At 37.8% G+C, this 25775-nt stretch overlaps 2 pseudogenes; one reads left to right on the top strand and one right to left on the bottom strand.

Annotated features, from left to right (window-relative positions):
- Positions 1–13591: 13591 nt before the first annotated feature.
- LOC143562858 (subtilisin-like protease SBT1.7 pseudogene) lies at positions 13592–15937 on the top strand (annotated as a pseudogene).
- A 249-nt stretch (positions 15938–16186) lies between these two features.
- LOC143562856 (subtilisin-like protease SBT1.7 pseudogene) lies at positions 16187–18626 on the bottom strand (annotated as a pseudogene).
- Positions 18627–25775: the final 7149 nt, after the last annotated feature.

Raw genomic sequence — 25775 nt, 5'->3', positions numbered from 1 at the left:
GACGTTTCTTTTTCTTTAAGAAACGTATTTCTTTTATTATTTAAGCATATTCATAATACTTAAATAATATATTCTATAACAAAGAATAATTATATACTTATATATATATACTCATATATATATTTCTTTCTTTTTTTCTTTTCTTTATTTTCTTTGTTATATATTTCTTTGTTTATCGAGAATAATATCGACTCGGGTATTAAGCCTTCAATATTTTATTATTATTTTGGTCGGGCATTATGCCTACCTTGTTTGGCTTAGAATACCCTTGACACTTGGGCAACACTTCGACGCCGCTCAATCAATACTCTTTTCTTTTCAAATTTCTTCTCCTTACTTGGCACGCTTTTCGAGACACTTTTGGCACGCACTTCGAGGAATTCACTGGGTCGTCGGGCAGCACTTCCTTCTTGTTCGAGATGTTGGGGAGTGGCACGGAAATCGAGGTAACGGGCACGGAAAACGAGGTTTTGGCACACGGTTTTCGAGACGGATCGAGGGCACGCTTTACGAGGTGTAGTGAGAGGTTAGAGAGAGAGTAAAGTATGTGTTTTGGTGTGAGAACAACTGAATTCGCAGCCCTCCTATTTATAGCCATTTTTGGACCCTATCACGGTACGCGATGGGTCACTTGGCAGACCTATCGCGTACCGCGATATAGGTCTGCTGAGTCAACACATAGACCTGCCACGTGTGACATGTGGCAGGCACCGCGACACGTGGCAGACGTGTTGCCACGTGGTGACACGTGGCGGCAGGCGTTGCCACAGTGTGCCACGTGGCACACGTGTCACTGCGTGTCAGATACTCCATCGCGGTACGCGATGGGGTGCTCCTCTGATCCTTCGCGTAGCGCGATGGTCAGAAATTTTGGAATTTACAATTTAGTCCCTGGGGTTTGGATTTTGATAAATTTGGTCATTTGACTTTTAGAACTTGACATTTTTGGCCCGAAATTTACGTGATGTTACATCCTCCCCACCTTGAAATAAATCTCGTCCTCGAGATTGCTTAAGAGAACAAGTGAGGGTATTTCTTCCTCATCTCGAACTCGAGTTCCCATGTATACTCGGGTCCTCTTCGTGAGTCCCATCTTACTTTCACGATTTTCAAAGTTCGTCTTTTAAGTTTCTTTGTTTTCGAATCTTCAATTTGAATTGGTCTTTCAATAAATTTTAAGTTTTCGTTAATTTCAACATCTTTTAGGGGCATCGAAAGAGATTCGTCGGCTAGACATTTACACAGATTCTAAACATGGAATACGTCGTGTATCCCTTGCATTTCCTTGGGTAGTCACAAACGGCATGCGACGGTACCAATTCGTTCGAATACCTCGAAGGGTCCAGCGAATCGAGGACTTAGTTTGCCTTTCTTGCCGAATCGGACCACGCCTTTCCACGGCGAGACTTTCAAAAGAACTTTGTCACCGACATTAAACTCTAACGGCTTATGACGGACATCGGCGTAACTCTTTTGGTGATCATGTGCCGTCTTAAGTCGTTCACGAATTTGAAGAACCTTGTCGGTTGTTTCTTGGACTATTTCGGGTCCAGATAATTGATTATCTCCGGTTTCAGACCAACACACGGGCGTTCTACATTTTCGACCATATAACGCCTCGAATGGTGCGGTTTGAATACTCGAGTGATAACTATTGTTATACGAAAATTCCATTAGGGGCAAGTGGTCGTCCCAACTTCCACCCAAGTCTATCACACAAACACGGAGCATATCTTCCAACGTTTGGATTGTCCTTTCGCTTTGCCCATCGGTTTGCGGATGATAGGCAGTGCTAAGGTTAAGCTTTGTACCGAGTGCTTGTTGGAAGCTTTTCCAAAAGTGAGACGTAAAACGACTGTCTCGATCAGAAATTATAGACAGCGGTACTCCATGCAAAGTAACGATGTTGTTTACATAAATACGCGCTAATCTATCCATTGAGTACGACTCGTTGATAGGTATGAAATGTGCAGACTTTGTTAAACGAACCACAATTATCCATATAGCGTTATGTTGACGAGTCGTTTTAGGGAGTTTGGTAATAAAATCCATAGTGATTAACTCCCACTTCCATACGGGAAGTTCGGGTTGCTGAAGCAATCCCGAAGGCTTTTGATGTTCAGCCTTGACTTTTAAACAAGTTAGACATTTTGCAACGCGCGAAGCGATGTCCTTTTTCATCCCATTCCACCAGTAGTTTGACTTAAGGTTTTGATACATTTTGTCACTACCGGGGTGCATCATGTAATTGGTTTTATGAGCTTCATTCATGATTTTCTCACGCAAGGTTCCAATGATCGGTACCCAAATTCGGTTTCCCATTCTAAGGATACCATCGTCACCAAATAAGCGAATCAATGGTGCCGTTGCGTTTTTCATCGGAGATCTTGTTTTCATTAATCGCTTGAGTTTGAGCAGATTTGATTTGTTCTAGCCTTAACTCTCGGACTCTTTTTGGCTTTTCGTGCTCTTTACGACTTAAGGCATTAGCCACAACGTTGGCCTTACCTTCGTGATAGACAATTTCGCAGTCATAGTCTTTAGAGTTTCCATCCAGCGTCGTTGGCGCATGTTTAACTCTTTTTGCTCAAAGATGTGTTTCAAGCTCTTATGATCGGTGTACACGATGAATCTTACTCCGTAGAGATAGTACCTCCATATCTTAAGCACAAAGATTATGCACCTAACTCTAGATCGTGAGTTGTGTAGTTCTTTTCGTGCACCTTAAGTTAACGAGAGGCATAAGCGATCACTTTCTTTTGTTGCATTAACACACATCCCAAACCGGAATGAGATGCATCACTAAAGACAACAAAGTCATCGGTACCTTCTGGCAAGGCCAGTATAGGGGCTTGAGTAAGCTTTTGTTTAAGTATATCGAACGCCTCTTGTTGCTTTGTTCCCCATTCATACTTGACATTTTTTGCGAGTTAAAGAAGTTAAGGGAACAACGATTCGAGAGAATTTTTCAATAAACCTTCGATAGTAGCCAGCCAATCCCAAGAAACTTCGAATCTCGGTTGGCGACTTTGGGACCTCCCACTTAGAGATAGCTTCAATCTTAGCGGGGTCCACTTGAATACCATTAACATTAATAACATGACCAAGAAATTGCACCTCGTGTAACCAGAACTCGCATTTCGAGAACTTGGCGTATAATTTCTCGGTTCTGAGGATTTCCAGTAAGGTTCGAAGATGATTTTCATGATCATCCTTAGACTTAGAATAAATGAGTATGTCGTCGATGAAGACGATAACAAACTTATCTAAATAAGGCTTACAGATTCGGTTCATCATACCCATGAACGCGGCTGGCGCATTAGTAAGTCCGAATGGCATAACGGTGAACTCATAATGGCCATACCTTGTTCGGAAGGCGGTTTTCGGAATATCTTCGGATTGAACTTTAAGTTGGTGATAGCCAGAACGAAGATCGATTTTAGAAAAGAAGCTAGCACCTTGAAGTTGATCGAACAGGTCATCGATATGCGGGAGTGGATAACGATTCTTGATTGTGAATTTGTTAAGAGCTCGGTAGTCAATGCACATCCGCATAGATCCATCATTCTTCTTGACGAATAGTATCGGCGCTCCCCATGGCGATGAACTTGGACGCATGAATCCTTTCTCCAGAAGTTCGTCCAATTGTTTCTTCATTTCTTTCATTTCAGTTGGCGCGAGGCGGTAAGGAGCTTTAGCGATCGGAGCAGTACCAGGAATAAGATCGATTCTAAACTCTACTTCGCGATCGGGAGGAATGCCGGGAAGTTCGTCGGGAAATACATCGGCATAATCGGAAACAACATGAACGTTTTTGATTTCTTTGGGTTTAGATTTCTCGGTGACGTAGGCCATGAATGCTAAGCATCCTTGATTTAAACATTTGTTAGCCCTTATCATGGAGATTAGGATAACTTGGCCAGCATCTTTATCCCCTTCAATTCGTATAATACGTTTATCAGGGGTCCGAAGTCCAACGGTCTTGGTATTGCAAAGGATACGAGTATGGTTATCGGATAACCAATCCATACCCAATACAACATCAAAACCAGCATGAGTCATGGGTAGCAATTGAATAGGCAAAACATAACCAGCTAATAAGATTGTTCCGTTTTCTAGAGCTTCGGAGATTTTAATTGTTTCGCCACTAGCGGTCTCGACGCTTAGAGTTTTATTTAGTTTGATTAAAGGTTCGTTTAATAAACTACAAAACTTATAATCTATAAAACTTAAGTTGGCACCTGAATCAAATAAGACTCTAGCATAAGTGTTATTAACAAGAAACGTACCGGTGATAGTTTCCGGTGTGTCAGCCGCTTTCTTCGTATCTAAGACGAAGACTCTTGCATTGCCCTTCTTGGGCTCATTCTTCTGACCGCTACCACCCGCACCTCATGTCGCGGGCTTATTCTTAGGGCACTCGAAGCTAAGATGCCCATCTCCTTACAGTTGTAGCAGGTCATCTTCTTTTTCCAGCAATCGGCTGTGGCGTGGCCGGGTCTATTGCATGATTCACAGACTTGGGAAGCAAAGTTGCATCTACCTCTATGATACTTTTTGCAAATTTTGCATTGAGGGACGCCAAGATTGGAATTAGACCTTCGTTGATCAATTCCTTTACCCTTGAAACGGGTATCTCCACCTTTCCCTGAGTCATGTGTTGTTACCACCTTTTTGTCTTCCTCTTTATTGCGGATCATTCCGCCTATCAAGTATCCCGCTAACTCCATCGCGGAGTCGGCGGTTTGAGGCAAGTGCGACCTCACCATGTCACGAATTTCTCGTGGCAGTCCCCAAATGTAACGTGTCACTTTGCTGGACTCAGGGGTAACCAGCTGGGGAACCAATCGACAGTATTCATGAAATTTCGTATTGTACTCACGAAAGTTTGTTCCAATAACCTTGTGAGCTAAGAACTTAGTTTGAATTTGATCTGGCTCGTGCATCGGACAGAACTTCGACAACAACAATTCTTTGAACTCGTTCCAGGACAAACTATACATCACCTCTCTTCCTCTACTCATCATCAACGTGTTCCACCACTCTAATGCTTCGCCTTTGAACATCAAGGCAGAATATTGAATCTTTTCCTCCTCCGTACACTTGCTCGTGATAACAATCGTCTCCATCTCTTCAAGCCACCTTACGGTATTAATGGCTCCCTTGTCACCGTGAAATTCTTTCGGTCCGTAGTACTTAAAGTCTTTAAATGAACATCCTCCTATCTTGAGTTTCTTAAATTCTTTACGAACCCCTACATCAGCGTTTGATTCATGCACACTCTCTTCCTCACGTGAAGGTCGAGTACGGGGTTTAGAAACAAATTTACGGGAAGGATTTTCAGATTGTGAGTGTTTTGTTTGAGAATGTCTTGTTTGAGATATAGACATTGATTCTTCTCTAACCGCATTTTCAACCATTTGTTGGATTTGTTTCAGATATTTGTCGGGAATTGGTTCCTCTTTCTCGGGACCTTTTCCTTTCACTTCGCGTCTCTTGGCTTCTTTTCGGGAAACCTCTCGATTATAACTTTGTCGAGACATATTTTATTCTTTTTCTTTTATCTGAAATTTAACACATTTCTTTTCTTATTATACAAGTTTTATTTATTTCACATTTATATACATATCATAAATGATATGTATATCATTTTACAACATACTTTATATACTGTTTAAAACGATATATAAGATCCTATCTTTATATTACATATCATACATATATCATACAAACTATTTTACACACATAAACTTTCTCTTCTCAATCCTTCATAAACTTCTTCACAACTTTGGTGAGCTTGTTGCATTTGTGAAGAAGCTTGTCTCACATCTTCTTCTTTTTCTTTCCATTAACATGGATCTTCTTCCTCAACTCATTCGTCTCTTGTAAGGCTCGATCCAAATGCTCTTCCTGTGACTGAGGCATGTCAGTCGGATACCCGTATCTTGGAGGTGGATCTCGGTAACCCATCATCACAATATCATAGTGGTTTTTGGGATCAGGGTATGGAGTTATTGTCACATCGGAAGGATAATTGAAGAATGCATCGGCTGCTTCATTTTGCTCACGAATTTCATTGTCCTGTTCTTCAATGGACGGAATCTCGCCTTGATATGGTGGGAAATTTGATGACGCCTTTCCCTTGAGTTCGTGAAGAAATTTCATGTATAAATCCACAGAGCCATAGCTTGGAGTGGAGTGTTGTTCTTCCTCCGGTGTGGTTACTTCATTTGGATTGTCCGGATATTCTTCCTCGGGGTCGGTTTCCTCTTCCGGTTCCTTTTCCGATTCCTCTTCTGGTTCCTTTTCTAGATCTTCTTTGGTCATTGCCGGCATGTGTATCTTCTCGTATGGCATTGTCACTCTCATCTTGGGTTTGTGAGAGGGTCCTTCCTTGTTAACACGAGAATTAGCAGTATCCATAGTTGAAGTGCCGGTATGCCATCTTCGTTGATCAGAGTGGCATTGCATCCAGTCGGATGAAGGAGACTTGGGTTCTTCCTTGATCGGTATATTGGAGAGGAAAGCATACGAAGGATGAGGATTTGGTGGTAAATGTGTTGGACCTCCGGATGGATGATAAGTGGGAATCTCAGTAGGATGATACGTCGGTATTTCGGATGGTTGGTACATTGGTAAACTTGTTGGGTGATAACTTGAATGTCGAGGGGGTTGGTACACTTCATGTGGTGTGTTATCTAGATGGTAAATTGGACTTGGATGGGAGTTTTGTTTATGTTCTTCGTTGAAGAATGATTCAAAGTAATCCTTGCTCATGATGCCTTGTGGGAATTTGTAATATTTCCTTACTCTTCTTACCTTTTATCATAATATTCCATTAACTTCTCGTAAGACATCTTGATAGGTAGTTTTGATTGAGGAGAGGGAAAGAAAGGGTTACCAACCAATCTTATCCTTATTCAAATAAACAAATAATTATTTCCTACGCTTGGATCGAAGCTCGGGTATTGTTTTATGATACCCAATTCGCTAAGATCGATGGCTCTGATACCAACCTTTTTGGACCCTATCTCGGTACGCGATGGGTCACTTGGCAGACCTATCGTGTACCGCGATATAGGTCTGCTGAGTCAACACATAGACCTGCCACGTGTGACACGTGGCAGGCACCGCGCCACGTGGCGACACGTGGCGGACGTGTTGCCACGTGGTGGCAGGCGTTGCCACCGTGTGCCACGTGTTACTGCGTGTCAGATACCCCATCACGGTACGTGATGGGGTGCTCCTCTGATCCATCGCGTAGCGCGATGGGTCAGAAATTTTAGAATTTACAATTTAGTCCATGGGGTTTGGATTTTGATAAATTTGGTCCTTTGACTTTTAGAACTTGACATTTTTGGCCCGAAATTTACGTAATGTTACACATTACTTTTAGGCCGAAGGCCTCTTGGCAACTAAAATAGTAGTTATATTGACATGAGTTTAGTAGAATAATTACATTGTTAATTACCAAATGGCTTCAATAAATAGGGATTATATCGGCCAATCTTGTCAATAGGGATTATTAAAATCCAATAAACATATTTTTTATAACTATATATTATTTTGAGAACAATGTTATGAAAGATTAACACACCAATAAAGACCAAGTAGTTTTATGATTAACGTGTTTGAGAGCATTAACAATGCAAAGGTCCTAGACCGCCTGATTGCCTCCATGTCATCCTTAGCCACCAATTGCCTCTCTCAAAACGTTCTAAAGTTAGATACAGTTTATCCGTTCTGATTTTCTTTCACAAAACATCCTCTCCCTCCACGGCCCATCCATAGTGACCTCTCTCCTTCATATTGGCTTTCTCTTTTCCATGACGAGCTTCGTCATATATGATCTAAGTTTTATGATTTTTGTTCTTTAGCCTATCTTTTTGAGAAATCTCTAAAGTGGTTCCATATGACTTCTTCGACTTCATAATCTGTCAACTTAAATCTTTTTTATTTTATATTTCCAAAATGTCCATTCATCCACTCGTCTATCATTGTTGCCTCCACTGTGTTGGGGGCGTATTTAGGCAAATTTTATCAAATGGACATTTTGGGTTTTTTTTCTAATTCTTTTTCCTAATTGAATGATTGACAAAAATGTCAAGTGAGTAGGTCAAGACATTGTCCCATGGTAAGCTAAGCAAACTAACATGTATTAGGTTTATGTCAATTCAAATCTCGGTTGTTAGACCCAAAATGATGTTACATGATCTTAAATATCTTTTATATTGTTCTAAATGAGAAGTAAGAAATTTTATGGTGATTAATGTTACACGTGTATTTGCATAGTCTACCAAGGTTATTAGATGGCTTTTCTAATAATAGGACACAAGAAAAATACTTATATAATTATTAAACGGTAAAGTTTATAATTTAGTGCAGACTAGGCTATAAAATTCGTCTGTTGAAAGTAATGGGACTTGTTGTTTCCCTTGGTAAGCATGCTTTGCGACCATCTAGTCGGCCTTACCAAACCAAGGACATCTAGTGTTCCCAAAGATGGAAGAACGATATTTGTCAGAACAAGACGGTAAAATAATAACGGGTTTTATCTCTAACGATATTTAAGTATAATAAGATTAATTATATTTTTATCGGTAAAAGAAAAAACAAATTGATATCTTCATATGATCATATCAACAAGATAATGTCAACATACGCAGGATATATTTAACCCTAAACATAAAATATATAAGTATGGCATATTTCTTATAATAAATATGGCACATTTCTTATAATAAGTATGACGCATTTCTGTATTATATACCCTTAATTATTGCGGACCTCAATATGTATAACAAGTAACATATATATTCAACAACAATTGTAAGATCCAGAAATTTTTAGTATGGGAAGTTAAAAAAAAGTGAGTCATAAAATAAATCGGGTTAAAAAAAATAGGAGGTTCCGGTTTAGAAACCACTTTTAAATCCCTAATGGCATATTTTTATTGTTGTTTAACTTGTTTAGGTGGTTGGTTTGGTTGTATCTTTTAGTTGGTGGTTAAACTTGACGGGTCTAGTGTCTAGGAATGTCACTTTTACCCGAAACCTGAAAACCAACTCGAGAAAACACGTACCCGAACCCGAACTAACCCGACCCGAAAAACCCGAACCCGAGAAAAGACTAACCCGAACCCGAACCGAAGTAATTCGGGTTGGTTCTCGGGTTTGATTTATGAGTTTCGGGTCAACCCGAATAACCCGAATAAACTTTTAGTTTTGAAATTAAATATATATTTAGGTATAATAGGCTTGGTATTAGTCACTAACGTTATCAGAATCTGGTCCTAATCGATTGTTGCCATTACAACTATTATAGATCAATTGTTTATTGTTAATTTATGTTTTCCATTTGTTACTAATAGCAACCGTATTCGAACAACCAAATCACGGGCGATTAAAGACGATAATGGTTCGAGTTAGTTTTACTCTTCTTTTGGATTGTTTTATTAGGTTATGTTGGTTTATTATTTGATTATTGTTTTCGAGCAAAGAATAATATGTTTTTTTTAATTTTAGCATTGTAGTTTTTTAAATTTTTTTTGTTTTGTGTTTTGTTTTCTTGAATACTCGAAACCGGATTAACCCAACCCGAAAAAACCCGAACCGAATTACCCGAACCCGAAAAACCCGTGAGATATTCGGGTTGGGTTTCAGGTCAAAATTTAAAACTTTAAAACCCGAAGAACCCGACCCGAAAAACCCGGAACCCGAAAAACCAACCCGAAGAACACCCCTACTAGTGTCTTACTAGATTTTTAATAAAATTTTGATGGTCGTTAAAATAAAAATCCTAATGTATTTTTACTTTTTATGATGTTGATTTTACACTTGTGTTATTAGTGAAAAAGAATTGTGTATAGAAAGGGCCGAGTTCTTGATGGGCTTCAAGGGTTATAGTTTCGAAAGCATATTTGGGGTTAGGCTGTTAGCTTTTTCATCACTGAAATTGGGCTAATAGCTATAAGTATATAACTTACTATATAACGATTACAATATAGTGACGGACAAGCGGACAACAAGCTGTGCCGCAGCCCACTTTTGAAAGTTATAAGCTCAACTATAACTTTCAATAGTCTATAACTCAACTATTAAAACACTTAAATCAGCCGAACTAGAATAATCGTTTATTGATTGCTTGGTTATTATTCACACCTTATCCAAAACTAGTAAACGTCACTTCGCGTTGAGGCGGAACCGTTGCTACACTCAAACCCGTGTCACCATATGTTAGTAAAAGATAAAGTTAATTATGGGTGTGTTTGGAATTTTTTCACCACCTTATAACTTTTTGTTATAAGCTTGTTTAGTATTCGAAATGTTTGTGAGTGTACAAGTCAATAAGTTACAATATTGTTACTAATTGACTTATGGGGAAAAGTCATAAGAAGGGGAAATAATGAATCCAAAACATCCCCTAAGTTTGTCTTATAAAATTTGAAGTTGTTATGAAAATAACAAAAAAAAAAAGAAGATAATTAACCTTATGTTATGGTCACACATAGCGGGAGCTTGTTATATCGAGGCGTACATAGAAATATTAACGTGTATTCGAATTTAGAACAACATTATGTTGTGAAAAAAAGATGTTAAAAGTATATATGGTTTTGAACGAACCTTATACTGAAACATAGATAAAATATATGGATTTCGTAACGATATATTCGGCATTTAAGAAAACTTGCTTGTTGTGCTTGTGACTCGTCTTAAATTCAGTCGGTATCAGTTAGGTTTGTGATGGTACCGTAACTAAAGCCAAAAAAGTACATTCATCAACGCCTAAATAGCAAAATTAACATATTAAAAAAAATAAATTGGAAACGGTAATAATAACTAAACCTAAAAAATAGATTCGTCAACATCCAACCGCGCATTTGGTCAGTGCAGGTTAGATTCGTTACGGTACTGGATCAAAGCCCAACAGTAAATCATATAAAAAAATAAAACCTAACAAAAAATTCAATTATATAAATAACACAGAGAGAAATCCCCCACCCCCTCTCCTTTACCAGCTTCTTGTTCCGACTTCATGTCGCATTTTTTAATCAAGTTGCAGTTCACAACTCAACCAAGAGGAGAAGAAATCAACTTACAAACTAAATTGAAGCAATGAGCCTTGAGAGTGCAGGCACACAAATACAACATGATTCAGTGGGTCATGTTTACATTTTGGTTGAACCCAACACGAACACGGGAAACTTAAAAAGAAATGCTAAAACACGAATAGCTTAATCAAATGTTCACATGATAACAGCCCGTTTAACCTAAAATTCAGCTATCAATTTTGATTTTGCATGTTACTATAAAATTATCAATATACACTAAAAAACGACATAGACATTAAACAAAGTGGGAGTGTGAACCCGTTTTTTCATTTGAACGTTTAGACTTTGACATTAAACACACAATTGAAGGTCAGGTGGTCCCGTAGGTAACGAAGTTCAAGTATTTAGGATCATTTGTACAGAGCGATGGGGAATTAGACAGTGATGTGACCCACCGAGTTCAGGTAGGATGGTGTAGATGAAAAGCAGCCACAGGTATATTGTGCGACAAGAGTTTCCCGACTAAACTAAAGGGAAAATTCTATAGGGTGGCAGTTAGACCTGCAATGCTATATGGAACAGATTGTTGGGCTATCAAGAAGGCACAAGTGCGGAAGATGGAGGTAGCAGAAATGAGAATGCTACGTTGGATGTGTGGGCACACAAGGCTAGACCGAATAAGAAACGTTGTGTTTCGCGAGAGATTAGGGGTGGCGAACATAGCAGACAAGATAAGAGAGTGGAGATTGAGATGGTTTGGACATGTAAAGAGAAGACAGACGACGAATCCTGTTGGATCCGTAGAAAACATTACTATAGAGGGGAGGAGGGGTAGAGGACGACCGAAATTGACTTGGGATGAGAGGATTAGGCATGATTTGATAGACCTAAACCTCTCCGAGGACATGGTTGAGGATAGGAATTCGTGGAGAAGTAGAATTAAAGTTAAGGATTTTTAGAGAGAATTGAATACCTTAGGGCTTAGACTTAACTTATTTAGGTCACATACCATAATGGTATTTCCCTTACATATATTATTATTATTATTATAATTATTATATAGCTGTTAAACTGTGATCTTATTATTAATATTATTATAATTAGTAGTAGTTTTTATATAACTGTTAAACTTTGATTTCCTTTATTTTGCTTCATACACATGTACTTAGAGCCGAGGGTCTCTCTGGAAGCCACCTCTTTATTCCTTTGGATAGAGGTACGGTGTGCCTACATCCCACCCTCCCCAGACCCTACTTATAGCTTTGCTGTTGGTGGGATTTTACTGGGTATGATTGATTGATTGATTGATATATCAAACACCCTTAGAAAATATAAAATGCCGATATCATTCATGATAGATTTATGCATATCACGTCATCAAATTAAACTTTAATTCAAAGTGTTTATGTCTAAGACATAATTGAAGGAACAAGAGTAACGTTTGCATTATAATTTCCTTCCATGCCGATATCATTCAAAGTGTTTATGGCTTTCTTTCTTTTTGATATTCGTTTACATATTATATCCATTTCTTTAAACTAAAGTCAGACAACGATGTATTTATTAAGTTTATAATGCCATAGTGCTTCAAAAAGAGTTGATTGCTCATCCTAAACTAAAACCAATCACCACCCTTTTCATTCAATTATTAGAGAGAAACGAATAAATACCAAAATTTGAATAAACATCTTCATATCCACATGTGTTTTACATGGCATTATAATACGAATCGAAGGTCTAAACAATCCTCAAAACAAAACTTATAAAACAATATTATTCCAGCTGATAAGAGCATCAACTGAACTACGTACAATAATATTAATTATTTATTTATCACTCACACCCTATAAAATAGAGTTACAACATGTTCAATAAAAATCTCATTAATAGCAAAACTATTAACCTATTAGTAGAGTCTGAGAAGGATGAGATGTAGACAACCCGCATACCTCTATTCCAGAAAATAGAAAGATTGTTTCTAGAGAGACCCTTTAACTCTAGAAAAGACTAGCGTCAAAAGAGTGAAAGGCATGGCATACAAATATATGATGCTAGTTTGCCAATGATGGTTTCAAAACTCCAAAAACATTATTATACCCATAATAGTATAACAATTATGGGGTAGAGGTAAGGCTGTCTATATCTTACCCTACTCAGACCCTACTATAGCTTTGCTATTGGTGAGATATACTGAGTACGACGATATATATATATATATATATATAATAGTATAACAATATATCATTACTAGACTACCAATAATCGAGACAAAGTATAAAACGTAGACAAATCATTAGAAAAAAACCCTATAAAAGATGAACTAAAATTTAATAATACTAGCCACAAATGAAGCATTAGATTCTTTTCCAGTGACTGTAAGCGCATAACATGATTAGGATAATAACAACTTATATTATGCACGTCCCTTACTATATATATTAACAACAGCTAGTACCATTATCATTTCATAATCACAATCATCCAATCTTAATCTCTTATGTTCACCACTAGTTTCAAAAACACCCAAAACACTTTGAGAACATGAAGCCAAAGAATATGGTCCTGATGGCGGTAACCTTGGCGGTGTGCTACTGTTATGTGGCGGCTAGCCGCCACAACACATATATAGTTCACATGGACAAGATCGTTAAACCATCCGTGTTTCCTGACCACCTGGACTGGTACGAAACGTCTATGAGATCAATATCCAAGTCCACGCGTATGTTGTATACTTACGACAACGTTATGCACGGGTTTTCCACAAGGCTAGCAGTTGAGGAAGCAAGTTTACTTGAAAAACAACTTGGGGTTATTTCGGTTCAAGAAGAGGTGACATACCAGCTTCATACAACTCGGTCACCCGAGTTTCTTGGGCTAGAAAGGAGTGGCATGATGCATTCCGGGTCAGGAATAACAGGTGGTGATGTGATCATTGGAGTGGTGGACACGGGTGTGTGGCCCGGAAGTAAGAGTTTAGATGATACGGGTTTTGGACCCGTTCCTCGTTGGTGGAAAGGCAAGTGTGAAACTGGTACAGGGTTTAACATAACGAGCTGTAACAAGAAATTAATCGGTGCACGGTATTTTTGGCAAGGGTATGATGTGACTTACGGGCCGATTGATGAAAATCTCGAGTCCAAGTCTCCTATAGATGACGATGGACACGGTACACATACTGCAACTACTGCAGTAGGGTCTGCAGTCACTGGGGCAAGTCTTTTTGGTTTTGCAAAGGGGAAAGCCCGTGGGATGGCCCCACGTGCGAGGCTGGCGGTTTATAAAGCATGTTGGATGAGTGGATGTTTAACTAGTGACCTATTAGCTGCAATGGAGCAGGCGATCATAGATGGTGTTCATATATTATCACTCTCGATAGGTGGTTCGATTTCTGATTATTCCAATGATGTTGTAGCTTATGCGGCATTTAAAGCAGTATCCCATGGAATATTCGTATCATGTTCAGCTGGTAACGACGGGCCTTCGCCTCTGAGTTTATCAAATGTTGCCCCGTGGATAGCTACAGTGGGAGCGGGGACTCTAGACCGTGATTTCCCGGCTTATGTTACCCTCGGGAACGGAAAGAAATTATCTGGAGTGTCACTCTACACTGGGAAACCGTTACCAGGTTCAATGATTCCACTCGTGTTTGTTGGTAATCTCACTAACATGACAAATGGCAATACATGTGTACCCGGTTCATTACCTAGGGGACATGTTAGTGGTAAAATTGTGATGTGTGAACGTGGGGTGATTTCTCGGGTGGAAAAGGGGATGGCGGTGAAGGCAGCTGGTGGTGTAGGGATTATAGTAGCGAATACTGAGGCATTCGGTGAAGAAATGGTGGCGGATAGCCATCTCATACCAAGCAGCACCGTAGGATATAGAGCTGGTGATGAAATCAAAAGATACATAGTCTCGGATCCTAATCCAACGGCCACGATTACATCCGGAGGAACTCAATTAGGGATCCAGCCATCACCAGCAGTTGCAGCATTCAGTTCCCGTGGTCCGAATCCAATCACACCAGAAATACTCAAACCTGACTTCATAGCGCCAGGGGTGAATATCTTAGCGGGATGGACCGACAGAGTAAGTCCAACTGGCTTTACTGAAGACCCACGACGTACAGAATTTAACATCATATCTGGAACGTCGATGTCTTGCCCACATGTAAGCGGGCTAGCTGCGCTACTCAAGGAAGCTCACCCAGAGTGGAGCCCAGCAGCTATAAAATCAGCACTTATGACCACTGCATATAGCACATACAAACACGGTGAAGGGTTGAGGGATGTTGCAACCGGGATGCCATCAACACCATTTGACCATGGTGCAGGACACGTGGACCCCGTGTCAGCCCTTGATCCGGGCCTTGTATATGACGCCTCGGCTGACGATTACCTAAACTTCCTTTGTGCATTGAACTATAGTTCTAATACCATTAAAATATTTGGGGGTGGAAATGCCACGTGTACAGCGGGAAAGAAATACAGGGTGGAAGATCTTAACTACCCTTCGTTTTCAGTTCCTTTGATGACGTTTTATGCTGAAAGCGGCCGAAGCAATGCAGCAATTAATACTGTTAAGTACACAAGGACTTTGACAAATGTGGGTCCGCCGCAAACTTACGAGGTTCGGATTTGGTCAAACACAAGGGCTGTGAAGATCAAAGTTGAGCCAACAGAGCTGACGTTTACTGAGAAAAATGAGAAAAAGGTGTACACCGTGACATTTACAGCTGCTAGTTTCATGGAATCTGGGACTATCGCTTACGGTCGTCTGGTATGGTCTGGTGGAAAATATGTTGTAAGTAGTCCAATAGCTTTTAGCTGGGAACTATTACTATAATAATATTGCTTAGATCAAGCAATTTAAATATGTAACCTTTTCATCCTTGGCAAACAAAGAAGATTAATTCAAATAAGTTTTATAAAGTATATATAACGGTTGATGCAGGTAGATAATTAGTTACTAGATGTCTTAGCTTACAGATCTATGCGGCTCCTCATGTTGTGAGATTCAACCATAAACAAAATGTTATTACTGAAACTTATCATTTTATTTATAATCTAGTATATTCATAGTTTGTTACCTTATATAAAAAGTTATTTTTGAAACTTACCATTTTATTTATTAATATCACATCATTTGAGCAACATTAAGCATCATATTCTTTACATGGTCATCAGTCCCAGCTAAAAGCAATTGGACTCGTGACAACGCATTTTCCACCAGACCACGCTAGACGACCAAAGCTGGTAGTTCCTGGAGGCATGGAGCCAGCAATGAATGTCACGGTATACACCTTCTTTTCATTTTTCTTGGTGAAAGTTAGCACTTCTGGCTCAACTTTGATCTTCACAGAAGGCGATTTTGACGATGTTGAAACCCTATACGTTGTCGGAGTGCCTACATTGGTCACGGTTCTCGTGTACTTAACCGCGGTTTGTCCTGAAGCTGCCGGAAAAGGAACCCCAAAAGACGGGTAGTTAAGATCTTCAGCCCTGTATTTCTTTCCTTTCACACATTCGAAATTTTTATCATATATATTCCTAATATCAGTAGAACTGTAATTCAAAGCACAAAGGAAGCTCAGGTAGTCGTTAGTAGAGGCGTCATACACAAGACCTGGATCAAGCATGGAAACCGCGTCAACGTGCCCTGAACCTAGATCAAAGGGTGTTGCTGGCTCTCCAGTTACAACATCCAGCAGCTCTTTACCATTCTTGTATGTGTTATATGCAGTGGTCATAAGTGCAGATTGCATAGCTGCTGGACTCCACTCCGGGTGCGCTATTTTGAGTAGCACTGCTAACCCACTTACATGTGGACAGGCCATCGATGTTCCCGAGTTGAAATTAAATTCGATAGGACTCCGTCTTCGTCTACCGGTCCAACCAGCAAGAATATCCACTCCTGGTGCTATGACATCCGGTTTGAGTAAATAAGGTGTGTCCGGATTTGGACCCCTGGAACTGAAATTTGCAACGATGGGGGCTGGTTGGACGCCTAATTTCGTACCTAGAAATGTAAAATTAGCCTTTGAATTATGATCTGAGGCCATATAGCTCTTGACCTCATCGTAAGCTCTGTTATCTATGACCACCGTTGGTATGGGCTGCATATTGATAGCAAGCTCTTTGAAGCGGTAAATGGTATTAGCTAGAATCATTCCTGCACCCCCGGCTTCCCTTACTGTCCTACCCTCTTGACGGTGTGGAGTCAACCCCATTTCACATATTACAATTTTTCCTGTAGCACTTCCTGGTGGAAAGGAACCCGGAAAACATAGACTACCATTTGTTCTATTACTGATACTACTAGCTAATATCAGTGGCACCATGGAACCAGCTGATAATGGTTCCTCACTAGTATATAATGATACCCCGGATATTTTCTTTCCATTCCCAAGGGTAACATAGGCAGGAAAATCACGGTCCAGACTCGATGCTCCAACTGTAATTACCCATGGGGCGACGTTCTTTAACGTGCCAGGAGTGAACCCGTCATTTCCTGCAGAGGCTGATACAAATATTCCGTGGGAAACTGCCTTAAATGATCCAATAGCAACGACATCCCAGAAAAATTCCTCAGCGATTCCAAGCGACACTGATAATATATCGACACCATCAGCAATTGCCGCATCAAATGCGGCTATTAGGTCACTGCCACCGCAAAATCCTGCTCCGCGCCAGCATGCTTTGTAAACAGCCAACCTAGCGTGAGGAGCCACCCCACGCGCAGTTCCTTTTGCATAACCAAACACACTAGCATTAGTGACTGCTGAACCGACTGCTGTGGTCGCACAATGCGTTCCGTGTCCATGATCGTCCACTGGAGACCTCGACTCCACATTCTCGTCAAATGTTCCATTGATCGCAGCTTCATATGCTTTCGAGAAATACCTCGCACCGATTAATTTCCTATTACAACTAGATTTGTTGAAGCCTGGACCGGTCTCACACTTACCTTTCCACCTGCTAGGAATCGGTCCAAACCCGGTATCATCTAGACTCTTACTTGCGGGCCATATACCACTGTCCACCACTCCAACAATAACATCACTTCCGCAGTTGGACTCCGGAAGCGATATCTCATCAACGTCGATTCTATCTAGTCCAAGAAACTCAGGTGATCGTGTGGTATGAAGCTGATATATCGGCTCTTCTCGAACAGACACAATCCCGTGTTGCTGTTTAAGCAACTCGGCTTCATCAACGGTGAGCCTTGTGGAGAAGCCGTGCATAACCTTGTTGTAGGCATACAACATATCTGTGGGCTTGGACACCGATAATCTCAGCGTCTCTTCATACCAGTGCAGTTGGTTGGAAAATGGCGATGGCATAACAGACTTGTCCATGTGAACGATATACGTCTTTCGATGGTGTTTTGGGTCTGCAGCCGCGTAATTGTAACATATTATGGCCATTACTGCTATCAGGACAGCATTCTTTACTGGTTTCATCATATCTTCTTAATTAATTAAGATTTTTATTTTTCTAGTGATCGGGTAGCTGTTGCTATTTATAAGAGAAAAATAATATGCTTATCCTTTATGTGTAGCTATTAATAACATTATATAATATAAGAGTGAAGTTTAAGTTTTGAAATCTGTTCATTTCTTTATTAAATATATGAAACGGTAGGTTTAGGATGTAATATAAAACCCCTGTAGTGTTGAATAATCGAGTCAGAAAATGATGGATAGCTAATGAGTTGAATACAATGTTGGCAAGTAATTTAAACTAAAGGAACAAGTCAAGCTTAGCAGGTCAGGAGTATCTAGAATTATGGAAGCCAAAGCCAAATTTTAACAATCCGCAGCCTCTTAAGCCATTCAAATTTTAATAAACATGTGTAACACAATTAGTGCATTAACGGATATTTTTGGTAATCACCACGTACCAGACCACGAAACAGCAGCTGTTGCAGCCTCCAATCTCCCCGAGCGTCTTCGACTGCTTGATTAGCCAACTAGGTAATCTCAGTTTATAATCCCCAAACATTATATTATCGTCAACTTAAATTGTGGTTTTGGTTAAGGATTTCGAGGACGAAGAAGATGAATTGCATATTGCATAAGATGGAAATAGATTAATAAGCCACATATTATGCAATTTATTTGTTGTCTAATTTTTACATATATATGCAGAACTTTTATTTAAACAATGGTGATTTTATAGTTTCAGTATTCTATCATGCTTTAAATTTTAATAACAAGACAGTTTGAAATAAACATAGATTGTCCAAACCTTGGACGTATGTTACCCTCAGTTACTTGACTAAAACTGATAATATATAAAATGAATAAACAAATAGCATACTGATCTATCATCTATGCTTATAAGTTGCAACATCAATTTTAATATTAAATTTAAAATTATGTCAGGGTACTGTTTAAGTATATATCATATCACCCATTAATTAAGTTAACAAACCAATTTAAAATGTAATCTTAAACCACATAGGGGTGTTTAATTTTGGGTGTTTGGCACTCTAGGTTTCGATTGCAAGAGAACTTATGGTTCCATTGTAGCTGATCAGTTCGCCTTCTTTTGTAATTCGAAAAGCATTAGAGAACCAAGTGTGTGAAGAAGAAGAAGACAGACCGTTTTCAAAACATCTTCAGGAACACTAATACATGATAAAACAGTATATTATTGTTTTTTTTATTATATTTGTAACAAGAGTGGTATTTTGGCCTTTCACCTTAAGTTAACAAAAAAGTGTCCGCGACTAGGGGTGTTCATCGGGTTAACATGATCGGGTTTTGGGTTAATCGGCTCGGGTTATTCGGGTTTTCTTTAAAAAAATATCTAACCCGCAACCCCACCCTATAAAGGTTCTGGTTATTTGGGTTAATCGAGTTAACCATGATACTTTATAATTTTCAATAGTTTTTTGTGTTTGTAACTTGTAGGTTGCAAAATTTCTTGTTCCACTCAATTTTTAATTTTTTTTACAAATAATTATTGTATAATTACATATATAAGTCTGTAAAATAACCGAACGAACATGAATAAAGACATGTTCGTGTTCGTTCATTTAACTTTTAATGAATACGAACATTAATCGAACAAATATTTGTGTTCATGTTTGTTAGTTAGTGAAGAACTAAACATGTTTGTGTTCGTTTATGCTCGTTCATTTAAAATCTAAACGGGCAATTCACGAACATAAATCGACATGATTAAACAAAGATAAACGAACATGAAGGAACATATATGTACATGAACGAACATAAACAAACTTAAATGAACGATCATAAATGAATATTCACGAACATAGATGAACGAGTGAAACATGTTTTCATGTTCGTTCTAATTAAATGAACACAACATAAATGAACTTTCCGCCGAACGGTTCATAAACAAGCAGAATAATTAACTCCTCTGTAAAACCTATATAACATTGTCTTTTTTGTTCTTATTTCACCCTTTCATCATTGTATTTGAAGTTAACTATCACCACTAATCGGGTTATTCGGGTTAACCCGAAACTCGACTCTTTTTTCTTTCAAAAATTAAACCGAAACCCGACCCTATTAACAATTCGGGTTAACCCGAATAACCCGATTAATACTTTTCGACCCTATTTAACCAGACCCTAATTAGCTTATTCGTGTTCGGGTCGGGGCAAGTTAATCGGGTTCGGGTATTTTGGACACCCTTATCCTGGACTGTTACAAAACTGAAATTTGAAACCTCAAACTAGGCATGTAAACGAACCAAACATTCAACGAATAGTTTGTGAACTGTTGGTGAAAAGTTTGTTTGTGTTAGTCCGTTTAATAAAGTGAACGGACATGAACAAGTTATTATGTTCGATTAGTTAAACAAACGAGCATTAATAGAGCACCCTTTTGTTCAATTGTGTTCGTGAATGTTTTGTAATTTTTTCATGAACGTTTGTTCGTATTTTGTTCATGAATTTTTTTTTTACATTTATATTATATAAACATTTTGTACTCTTTAATTTATTACCCATGACATAAAATAAGAAAACCATATTTTCACATTGTTTTTGCATTATTCCGGATTCCTTTTCCATTTTTCACATTGATGAATACATCGATCTCAATTTCTAGGGTCCGCCAATTTTTTTGTGTTCGTGAACCGTTTGTAAACACTTTTATTTCCTCAATGAACGAACATGAATATAAAATCTCGTTTAACAACTGTTCATGAACCGTTCATAAACACATTATTTTCTTAACAAACAAAGATGAACAATAACCATATACATGTTTGTTTACAACCCTAACTCAAACTCCTACCTTGTTTTTAACCTTAGTACCCAAAGTCAAAAGTATTACTTCATGTGGATCATCTGGAAATTAACTCTACATATAGCTAATCTAAGTTTAATAGTTTTCGTGTTATAATTACTTTTTTTGTTATGTATATTTAAACAAAGGATTGAAGAAGAAAAAAACTCAAACAAAAGTCATTGTCCCATGGTAAACTAATCAAGTTTAGTTTCTTAAATATCTATGTTAGAGCATTCACATTCAATTCATCAAATTTTGTGAGGAAGATTTTTATAATATAGGAAGCGATTAGGGTGTTATGAGAAGTAAAGAAAGTAAATACAGTGATTTTCTATATATTTTAAAAACTACTATTTACTCCTAATAATTTTTTAATATTTTTTTAAAGTAATTATGAGTAGAAGAAAAAAAAATGTAATTATGAATGTATAAAAGAGAGTATTATTTAATTGAAATGAAGAGAAAGAAGATAATGATTTTAGTGTAATTTCATCCGAAATAATTCATTTCTTATATGGTCTATGTGTCCACACACTCACCTTAATATCCTCATATATTTTACCTCCAATTTTCACGCACGTGTCTTCTTTAAGGCCTATAAGTAGGGATAAGTTTGTACCAAACCGATACAAATTTCAAATTTCTTAAAAACTTTGTGCCGGTACCTATGTCATAGGCAAAAATTCGGTAAATACTGATACCGACCGGTACCAATCACAAAATTTTCGATCCCGATTTTCTTTTAAACTCGGTACTAGTACCGGTAACAAAATGCTCAGTTTGGTACCGGTTCTTGATACCATTTATTCATTTCTATCTATAAGTTAGTTCCATATAACATAGTTGATCGAACCACAACCCGATCAATAAAATTTTCCTTTTATTTTTGTTAGGAACCAGTTGTCATATAATTTTCCTCTAAATGAAAGACCAAAATAACCTTATACTACATGATGGTGATGGAAGATAGGGTATTTCCAGATTGATTTTTAGGGCAAAATATGAACAAAACTATTAGGTTTTCATAATTCTTTCACCCATATTCTTCTTTCGAGCAAGAAAATAGTAACCTTTCACCTCAATCCTTCTTTCACTCATTTTAAATAACTAAAATTAAAAGAAAGAAAAAAAACTAAACTAACATTATATTTTAAAACTTGAAAACTCATTTATAAAATAAAATTTACGTCGATCATTAATAAAATAACATAAAACATAAATTACATACTAAATTCGTAAAAAGATAGTAAAAAATTCAAACCAAGCTAGCAATATTCGGCATGCGCACCCCACTGAAGGATTTTTCTTTGACCTCGATGAACTGAGGTGGTGTTCCTAGCATTCCTGAGACCATCCTAGTAGCCCAATACCACCCCCGCTAGGCTGCTACTACTCCACCCCCTATTACTTTCTTACAGCTAAGTGACTTATTTAACCTTTTCAACATAAAACTAAATAGTAAAAAAAATCAAAGTCAAACAAAGATATACAAATACTAAAGTAAATGTTACATTCGAAACCATTCAAAACTACTTGTTTTAAAACACTCCATCAAATTCGCATCCCCAAAACCAAATTCACCATCATCAGTATACTTTACGGCCGCCGACTTCTTCAGTTCTTATCTGATCCTCATCCCTTATGGATAAGGCAAATGAGTGACGAGAATTCCAGTGATGATTGTAAGTTTAGTATAAACCCAAATTATTGTTACCTGCTTTTGAGTTAAGTGTCATGTTAGTACATGTGGTTTGTTCTGTTACGCAATTTTAGTACCATTTTGGAATTTTTTGCAAATGACTACCTCAGTTTTCTAAAACTTGCGAATACTTTTTTCTAACCCTGTCTATTTTTATCTGTTAAGTCATGGGTAATTTGGTAACTTCACTATTTTCTTTATTTTTTTTCTTTTCTTTTAATCAAATTCTCCATTTACATCTTCATAATCTTAAATCCCTAAATCTCCAAGTTTGTTGATATGCTGGAAAGGTGTTACGAAGCTTTTAATCAAATTCTTCATTCACTATTTTCTTCATATGTTCTTCAACAACCGATTTTAGGATGACCCAACAATCAAAATGCCTAACAATTAACACCTTTCCAACATACCAACAAACTTGGAGATTTAGGGATTTAAGTTTACGAAGATGTAAATGAAGAATTTGATTAAAAGTAAAGAAAAAAATAAAAAAAAATAGTGAAGTTACCAAATTACCCCTGACTTAACGGATAAAAATAGACGGGGTTAGGAAAAAGTACTAAATTCGCAAGTTTTAGAAAATTGAGGTAGCCATTTGCAAAAAATTCCAAAATGGTACTAAAGTTGCGTAACTGAACAAACCACAAGTACTAAAATGACACTTAACTCCTTGCTTTTTTATTGATTCATTACACATAGAACACAATGGATTTAGAAGTTCAGTCACAAGAGGAAGCTTTTGAAATCAAACAAATAAAAATATTGATGTAAGAGGGTATTTGATCGTCAATAGCATATCCAATGTTGAAACAGAGAAAAGAAAGGGCGTACACATGGATTTTGGGCAGGGTTGCAAAAGTCGCTAGTACTCGGCCTTAATCGGCCGACTAGGGAGTTGGGAGTACTCGGCCTTAATCGCTGAGTACTCGGCCTTAATCGGAGTGTACTCGGGGATGGCTCACCGAGGATTACTCGTTGAGTACTTGGCTCCCAGGCGCTATTTTTATAACCATGGTTTTGGGTTTGAGAAAGAAGCAAATGATGATGTCGTGGGAAAGGTTTTCGATACTCCTGATGATGAATATGATTTCTACAATCGTTATGCGTTGGATTCGGAATATGTGATTCTTCGGCTTATAAAAATAAGACGGCAAATGAGCATTATGAAAAACTACATGTATGCAAAATAGAGGGTTTTAAAGACTTGAAGTGTAATAGTTCTAAATGAGATCTTAACAAATGCCATAGATATATAAGGACAGGATGTAAAGCATTTATTTGGATTCCAAAAATTAATGATGATAAATGGTTGGTGGATAGATTTAAGATTACATAACCATGAACTAACTCTTGCTGCGACCAAAGTAATGAAACACCGGTCTCATGCAAAATTTCACCGTTTAATGACATGCAGAGCCTTAATGTCGGAACTGGTCATAATCCGTGTTGTAACCTTGTGAAATCAAGAAGGTAGTAAACACAATAAAAAATCCATTTGAACATGATGTTACATCAAAGCAATAATCAGATATTTTAGCAGATCAACGAAAACAATATAAAGTTAAGGAATTTTATGGGCTTATTAAACATTTCCAAGATCACTGGATGCCCGAAAAAGAAAGTAAGTGTAGTATCTTTTTTATACTTAACTAGCAATCATTGCATCAAGCAGTGAACCGAGACCTAAAACAACGATACGATGGAGCATCTATGATGAACAATACACGACGAAGGATACGATAAAATTATGGAAATAAACGATGATGGCTTGTGCGCACAAGAAACCTAGGTGGAGATGTGAAGGATTTAAGGGATAATTTAGTAAATTAACTTTTTTATGTCTGAGTTCCATTAATAACTTTTCAAACCAAACACAATACAATTTCATGTTGGAATTAACTCTAAGACAATGTGTAGTCAAAACTCTGCACTCGTGGCCTTTTTGCGTCACGTGGCGTCTAGTAAGCTTTTTAGAGTTTTTGAAAAAAGTGGTGCAGTCAAAAGTCTCATTAAAACTCTGCACTAATCATTACCCAATTATTTATTTCTGTTTTTTAAATTTAAATTAAGCAATAATATTTCATTAAATAAATTAAAATTACATTAAATATAAAAACTACCTGTCTTCATCTTTTTCGTCGCCTTCTTCTTCATCTTAACAATTAAAAAAAAACCTAATATTGGGGCAAGTCTTTGATCTATTTTAAAAAATATTGGGTCAAGTCTTTGACATTTTTATAAAAAATATTGGACCAAGTCTTAACAATTAACGAAAAGCCTAAAAATATCAAAAGTAGAAACTTTTTTTTTTAACAACTAAAGTTTTTTTTTTTCACATATTTCACCTCATGCCTCATGTGAAACTAGAACTTACAACTATTACAATATTTGATTGTAAGCCACACACATTTCCCATTCAATAAGTAGAAACTAGGTCATCTTCCCCATCCTGCTATAACTTTAAGTGCTCACAACATTGTGAAGAGCCTGCTCCGCTAATAACTATAAAAACGAGGTAGTGATTACAATTTTTTTAATTAAGACAACGGCTATTTATTGAAACAAGTGCCAAATACCGCATATTGTAGAAAACGTTGAAGGCCAAAACCACACCCAAAACATCGCAGGAGCGGTGTTCATCGGTGTTTCAGCCATAAAGCACGACTACGTATGGTCTAATTCCATTTCCAACTCCAAATGTAATTCCAGCTCTTTTCAAAAAAATTATGCGAACCAAATCAGACTTAAGAATCAATATT

Source organism: Bidens hawaiensis, unplaced genomic scaffold (genome assembly GCF_021521415.1).
Source record: "Bidens hawaiensis isolate Kalapana, Puna unplaced genomic scaffold, B.hawaiensis_p1.1 tig00021180_1, whole genome shotgun sequence".
Lineage (NCBI taxonomy): Eukaryota > Viridiplantae > Streptophyta > Magnoliopsida > Asterales > Asteraceae > Bidens > Bidens hawaiensis.
The sequence above is the reverse complement of the archived record's forward strand: the minus strand, read 5'-3'. Positions and strand labels throughout refer to the sequence as shown.